Below are 8056 nucleotides of genomic sequence, written 5' to 3' on the forward strand. Positions count from 1 at the left end.
ATTTCATTTCAGATAGGCCCTGGTAAACTAATTTCAAATTTACAGAGTTAAATCTTAAGAAGAAGGACATTCAATGATATGTGTGTCACGTTTCCCGCTTGATATCATTTTCACATCAAAAGAAAACAGAAAATATTATTAACCTAATAGTTTTGAAATAAAACACGAAAAGATAATGAAGATAGATATCATTTCACACACAAAGTTTACTTAAACAATAGCTTGTAATGGTTACAACTCTTTGATTTATTATTGTAAATATTTGAACGTTTGAAGTTTCCAAAGTGAGTTATTGTTTGTTTTTTAGAAGTAATATTTCATGTTCTACATTAAGGTGTTTTCCTTTTTGAAAACATATTGCTATGTATAGGTCACAGATTTCACACGATGTTTTCATACCATAATATTTGCCAAAGGAATTAATTTTTTTTTTTGCATTATCGTGTCAATTAGCAAGCAGAATTTGACAGCTGTCTACAAAGAAAACACCGAAAATGCACCATTGTGTGTGCAATCCGTTCGAGTAGTCATTCAATGAGTACTGTTTCTTCGAAGAAAAACTTGATATCAAGCTTTTTTGTTTCTCCTTTGTAGACGGTGGTATTTTGAAAATCTATACTCTCCTACTGACTGACGTTGGCGGTTAGTTTGATAGACGGGTCGTGGTTGTTGAGAATTTCGAAAAATTTCATAACTGTTAGAATATGCCCAATTGGACATAAAGACGACACATCGATCGAAAAAAGCATTTTGTGACGACAGTACCTGTTGTTCAACTTCGATAATATTGAGTACAGACCGCATGATGATGAAGACCTTGTATCGATGTAAATTTGAATTGACAGACGTTTGTGTATCTAACGTGGTTTGTTACATTGTAATATCAATTTGAATTTATTCATTCAATGATTTGACCTATATTTTTAATTCCATAAAACAATACTACAATGATGTTTTGTTGTGCTACTTTATAAATAGTCCGAGAAGCTAAACCTTACATCGAAGGCTCGAACTCGAAATTGATCAAATAACAAAAGCGTTTTAAGCTGTTCGCTGACACGTCTTTGAAAGATGACCGGACACGGACGCAAAGTCTTTATTAGCATAGAAATATTTTAAACTTTGTTTTTGACAGTGGTTTAATAAATGCGGTGAACACAATACTAGTCTTGATTATGGACTACAGTAATATTAAAATTACTCCCCTTTGACCACGTGCAAGTTTTATTGGCAAGCTGCACGTGCCAGTCATTTTAGGTGATGTGATTTTTATTACAGAAAATCTGTGTATTGAACGTTATAAAACAGTTTTAATAGATGTAAGCCAATTAAAATGTTTTTACACTGATTTTAAGATTTCTGTCTGAACAGCTTTTCACTTCCCTAATGGAATTCATTCAATATTATGTCATATTCAATAAAAGTTTCAATTTTACAAAAGCATTGTCCGAAACTTTCTGTACTTTCTACTTTTAGTCCGAAGCGTAATTGATTGATTCATTCGATCGATCGCATTTTTGTATCTTAATTAAGTTTCTGCATCATGAAGCTATATTTAATTCAAGTCGAGTCGAGTTTTTGTACTGCATTTTCACTAGGTCAAACTATTACGATAAGCGTCTAATACCTTGCCCTTCAAGTGCAGTTCGTATGAGTTTGACATCGATGACTTGACTTTGTTGACTTCTCGTCTTACTTTACTCACAAGCTCAATCTGGTGTCTAAATATTGTGGACAATGTCAATGTTATTTCAAAGAAATTTCAAATCTAGACTACTGTATTCCAAAGTTAAAGGTATATCGAAATTGCTCATTGTATTAGTGTGAATTTGAATATAGGGTTCGAACCAGATTTGATAGTATAAGCATTACTTTAGGTTGATGAATGTTAAAATTCTTCCCAGAAATTTCAATCCCAAAACTGTTCAAAATTCGTCCTGATGACTATTTTAAATCCGAAACTGATACTTTAGTTGCACCAAAACAGTGTTATTGCTTTTCGTCTTGAATGGTATTCGCGATATTGACGTCATAATTTTGTTTTCCTGAAATTAACATTAAACCACAAACGTGGGAAAGAAATTGGGAATGGAAAAATGAGTCTATACTCGTCCTATGGAAATATACAAACTTCTTTTAAATTTCTTTAAAACAATCTGTACAAGACGAATAAATGATTTCTACTATTGTACATGGCACACAAGTAAGAAATTGCTCCCCAATACCCCCCCCCCCCCCCCATACCCTCATTATTAAAGCACTGCTATTGTTTGTTATAGGACACATCATCGTGATTTTTGGTTTTGAATGAAGTCCCGTGTTTTCAACAAATACTTTTTTACAACAGATAAGTCAATTAAATCACTTTTTTTAATCCATTCATTCACTGAAAGTTAATTGAATGTATTTCCAGTTGTTTACATGATGATTTTTTTAACCCGCCTAAATAGAATGATACTTGCTCTTGTCAATTTATTATCATGACGTTTAAGTTCAATTTATTTATTTTATTTCAATAGACAATAATATGGTTGGTGGTGAAGGCTTAATTTTGGTTTTGAAAGAAATCCTTTTTATTGAAAGTCATGAAAAACAGTTTAACAATAGGTTAGTGTTTTATGTTTTAACTGTTTAGGGACAGTAAGTCGAAGACACGTATGGCACATGCTTTCTATAAATTAGGTTCCTTTTTCAAATGAAATGAAATGAATGGAGTTTTACTTCTAAAGTTTCTTTTTTCAAGAATGTAAGTCGAAAAAGAGTAAGCTAATGGCCCTTATTACACACTGCACTCTAACACTTTTATTTAATTTCATTTTATTTTTGTGGTAGAAAAAAAAACAAGTTGTACAGGAGGTAAGCTTTACATATTATTTACTCTATTATTTTGAAATTGTTCAAATAGGTTCAAAACACGTTTTTGATATATTTGGGTAGAACTTTTTATACGGCCACATGAAATGAGAATTCGCCCAAGGATTAAGATCGAAAAAATATTTGATATGAGTTATTGTCCTTGTTCTTGAATATTTTTTGTAATTTAACATTTAAGAAGGCACAAATCTTGACAGATTTTGACGAAACCTGGTGAAATTGAAATTATCTCCCAAGGATGAGTCCTAATAGAAAATTAAAAAATATATATTTGAAGAGTTATTGCCCATATTCTTGAACACACGCCCAATTAAGCTTGTAAACATTTAAAAGGCACAATTCTTGACGGATTTTGACAAAACCTGGTGAAGTTATTCAAAATTGAAAATTCCAAAAATGAAAAATGTTTTATAAGAGTTATTGCCTTTGTGCTTGAAAATGCATTCGATTTTTAGCTCGTCAAAACTCTAGAAGGTACAATTCCTGACAGATTTTGAAGAAACTTTGTGAATTGTCTCCGAATGATGAAATGATAGGAATGTTTACACGTTTGGTTATATTTCAGTGAGAATTTGTCTCTACTTATTGGTACGCTTTAATAATTGCAGTCTAATTAAAAGTAGATTACATTTGCTTTTCGTTTCGTCTTCATTGTTATCATACAGGTTTTCTGTCGCAGTCCAGTTCTAATGACGTTATTTTTAACAAATCAAAGCATATCAAGTGGGACCATTTTCTCGATACACATTATTTATCAACTAAAGCTGCGATGAAACTACTGCTGAGTGGGTGTATACATTTTTGCAATCCACGTGGGCTCATAATAATATAGTCGTCGCACACATTGTGTGGAATTTGCTATGTGGACATCTTTATCTAATTTATCTAATTAATGTATGGTCTATATTGTCGTCACACAAGTATACCCTCTCTACAGGCTACGAGTTCATTATATGTACCCACATTATTCATGATTGAAAGCTGCGAAAGGTTGTTCTGCTGTGTGGGTGTATTCCTTTGGGGCATTCTTTAATAAAGAACAGTTATAGATAAAGGTTAAGAAGAATAATTATAGATAATGGTAAAGAAGGTAGTATTTAAGAAGAATAGTTATAGATAATAGTCTAGAAGAATAGTTAGAGATAATGGTCAAGAATCATAGTTATAGATAATGGTCGGGAAGAATAGTTATAGATTATGGTCAGGAAGAATAATTATAGATATTGGTAAAGAAGATACTAGTTTAGAAGAATAGTTATAGATAATGGTCAGGAAGAATAGTTATGGATAATGGTCAGTTATAGATAATGGTCAGAAAGAATAGTTATAGATAATGGTCAGGAAGAATGATTATAGATAATGGTAGAGATAATAGTTAAGAAGAATAGTTATAGATAATGGTCAAGAAAAATAGTTACGAATAATGGTCAGGAAGAATGATTATAGATAATGGTCAAGAAGATAATAGTTAAGAAGAATAGTTATAGATAATGGTCAAGAAAAATAGTTACGAATAATGGTCAAGAAGAATAGTTATAGATTTATATTTCAGTGAGAATTTGTCTCTACTTATTGGTACGCTTTAATAATTGCAGTCAAATTAAAAAATTGCATTTGCTTTTCATTTCGTCTTCATTGTTATACAGGTTTTCTATCGCAGTCCAATTCTCATGACGTTATTTTTAACAAATCAAAGCATATCAAGTGGGACCAATTTCTCGATACACATTATTTATCAACTAAAGCTGCGATGAAACTACTGCTGAGTGGGTGTATACATTTTTGCAATCCACGTGGGCTCATAATAATATAGTCGTCGCACCCATTGTGTGGAATTTGCTATGTGGGCATCTTTATCTAATTTATCTAATTAATGTATGGTCTATATTGTCGTCACACAAGTATACCCTCTCTACAGGCTACGAGTTCATTATATGTACCCACATTATTCATGATTGAAAGCTGCGAAAGGTTGTTCTGCTGTGTGGGTGTATTCCTTTGGGGCATTCTTAAATAAAGAACAGTTATAGATAAAGGTTAAGAAGAATAATTATAGATAATGGTAAAGAAGGTAGTATTTAAGAAGAATAGTTATAGATAATGGTCAGGAAGAATAGTTGTAGATAATGGTCAGGAAGAATGATTATAGATAATGGTAAAGAAGATAATGGTCAGGAAGAATAGTTATAGATAATGGTCAAGAAAAATAGTTACGAATAATGGTCAGGAAGAATAGTTATAGATAATGGCCAGGAAGAATGATTATAGATAATGGTAAAGAAGATAATAGTTAAGAAGAATAGTTGTAGATAATGGTCAAGAAAAATAGTTACGAATAATGGTCAGGAAGAATAATTGCAGTCCAATTAAAAGTAGATTGCATTTGCTTTTCATTTCGTCTTCATTGTTATCATACAGGTTTTTTATTGCAGTCCTGTTCTAATTACGTTATTTTCAACAAATCTAAGCGTGTCAAGTGGGACCATTTTCTTGATACACATTATTTATCAACTAAAGCTGCGATGAAAATACTACTGAGTGGGTGTATACATTTTTGAAATCCCGTGGGCTCATAATAATATAGCCGTCGCACACATTGTGTGGAATTTGCTGCAATGTGGGCATCTTTATCTAATTTATCTAATTAATGTATGGTCTATATTGTCGTCACACAAGTATACCCTCTCTACAGGCTACGAGTTCATTATATGTACCCACATTATTCACGATTGAAAGCTGCGAAAGGTTGTGCTGTTGTGTGGTTGTATTCCTTTGGGGCATTCTTTAATAAAGAACAGTTATAGATAAAGGTTAAGAAGAATAATTATAGATAATGGTAAAGAAGATAATGTTTAAGAAGAATAGTACAAAATCCGTTCTTAGATGCACCATAAGCTAAATCGTAATCAATTAAAAGGTAAGCAGATTTGATTCAGCTTAATGAGGCGTTTTGTTTCTTCTTTGCAGATTATAATGGAACAGAAAGATGAGTAATATATCTTATATCGTACTGACTTTATCTTCTACAAAACACTTGGCCATTTCGTGCAGAGTTCCCTAGAAAAAATATTTCATGGTTTTCAAATGCTTTGTCGTTAGTACAAGATTGTTATGTTTCGGGGTAGGGGAGGGAGGGAGGGATTGATGTATAGGCTTAGGATGGAAGAAACACTTCATTAAGAATATGTAATTAAAGGTCAAGGACTTCTGGGTATTTTTCTTCTGCTCTGATCTGAAATTAGATTTTTAAATGCTTAACGGTTAGTACGGTTTTTATTGTAACCGACTAGCAGATTTAGGTCACAGTTATTCGTGTGATTCGTGTGCGTTTGAATATACATGTGCCTATATACATCTTTCTATTCAACTATTTGTAGTTGGGAGGCATAATTTCTATTCGAGAAAAATTACAAATGATACTGCAATTATTAGCAGGTTAATCCGCTTGATGTGAACCTTTTTGGTCATTCATGAATTTTGGTAATGTTCGTGCGTTGCTTATATAATTTTTATTGGAATGTGTCCTGTCTCAACAATATATCAACAAGGCAATTCATACTGTACATTATCGTGTTACTCTGTAGTACCCTGAGATGTCTGGCGGGTATCCGTTGACTTACATGTTAGTTATTATGAATGAAGGCGTTCTTATTCCCTTCAGAATACGAGCTTCAAATAATAAGTCTTACAACGCGTTTGTGTTCATAGAAATGAAAACTTTTAAAAGATAATTTTAAAAGACCCTCTTTTTGGATCAAGAAAACATAATTGATTGACAATATAAAATATTCTAATTTGTGTTTATATTTGCGAGTTTCAAGATCAGATTTCTAATTCGGTGTTTCCATGCTCTTCTTTACACCAAAAATACAAAATGTCATGTTTAACTTGCAGGGACGTTTACATATGTAAACAAAAGAATCTAATTTTTGTTATGTGGCAGCCTAAATAGTAATTGAAACTGTGCAATATTCATCTTTGCTAACCTAAAGATGTCCACTATAGGAAAGTCAACCCCTTATCCAAACTGTCCTGATGAGGATTGTGTATCGGAAATCATGTGAATCCTGTAAGAATTTTAATATTTGAAAATTAATGTTTATTTTATGTGTCAGTAAGAATTGTACATTTGATTGACATGTAGAATATGTTATTGTGGTTATTCACGACCTAAATTACTGCAGAGTGTCATAATACGTTGTAATAACTGTTTCTTTTAAAGAGACACTAACTTGAATGGGAAGACACTAACTTGAATGGGTATGTAAAAACTTAAGAGAATCAATCTTACCAGGTTTACTCTCCAGCTTTGTAGCTTTGTAACTTTGAAGCAAAAAATTTATTTAGATTTGAGCACTTCTTGTGCACCATTGTGAAGACTGCAAATAGCTACTTTGAAAAGTTACTGATTTTGAATTGAATTTTGGGGTTTTTTGAAGTCCCTGGGGTCTAATTAGTCAGAAAAGAGCAAAGGTTGATCCATATCGGAGTATTTAACAAAACTGGCTATTGGCCATATTTGCCTCTATGACCAATATGCATGAAAACTGTCAAAAATTATTTTCTGTTCTATGGCAGATATTTGAGTTCCGTTTTTTCCCAGATGTGCAGATAGTCCATGTGAAGATTGCCTGCAAGTTTCAGCTTTGTAGCTTTGTAACTTTTGAAGCAAAAAATTTATTTAGATTTGAGCACTTCTTGTGCACCATTGTGAAGACTGCAAATAGCTACTTTGAAAAGTTACTGATTTTGAATTGAATTTTGGGGTTTTTTGAAGTCCCTGGGGTCTAATTAGTCAGAAAAGAGCAAAGGTTGATCCATATCGGAGTATTTAACAAAACTGGCTATTGGCCATATTTGCCTCTATGACCAATATGCATGAAAACTGTCAAAAATTATTTTCTGTTCTATGGCAGATATTTGAGTTCCGTTTTTTCCCAGATGTGCAGATAGTCCATGTGAAGATTGCCTGCAAGTTTCAGCTTTGTAGCTTTGTAACTTTTGAAGCAAAAAATTTATTTAGATTTGAGCACTTCTTGTGCACCATTGTGAAGACTGCAAATAGCTACTTTGAAAAGTTACTGATTTTGAATTGAATTTTGGGGTTTTTTTGAAGTCCCNTGGGGTCTAATTAGTCAGAAAAGAGCAAAGGTTGATCCATATCGGAGTATTAACAAAACTG

The sequence above is a fragment of the Lottia gigantea genome (assembly GCF_000327385.1).
Source record: "Lottia gigantea unplaced genomic scaffold LOTGIsca_166, whole genome shotgun sequence".
NCBI classification, from domain to species: Eukaryota; Metazoa; Mollusca; class Gastropoda; family Lottiidae; genus Lottia; species Lottia gigantea.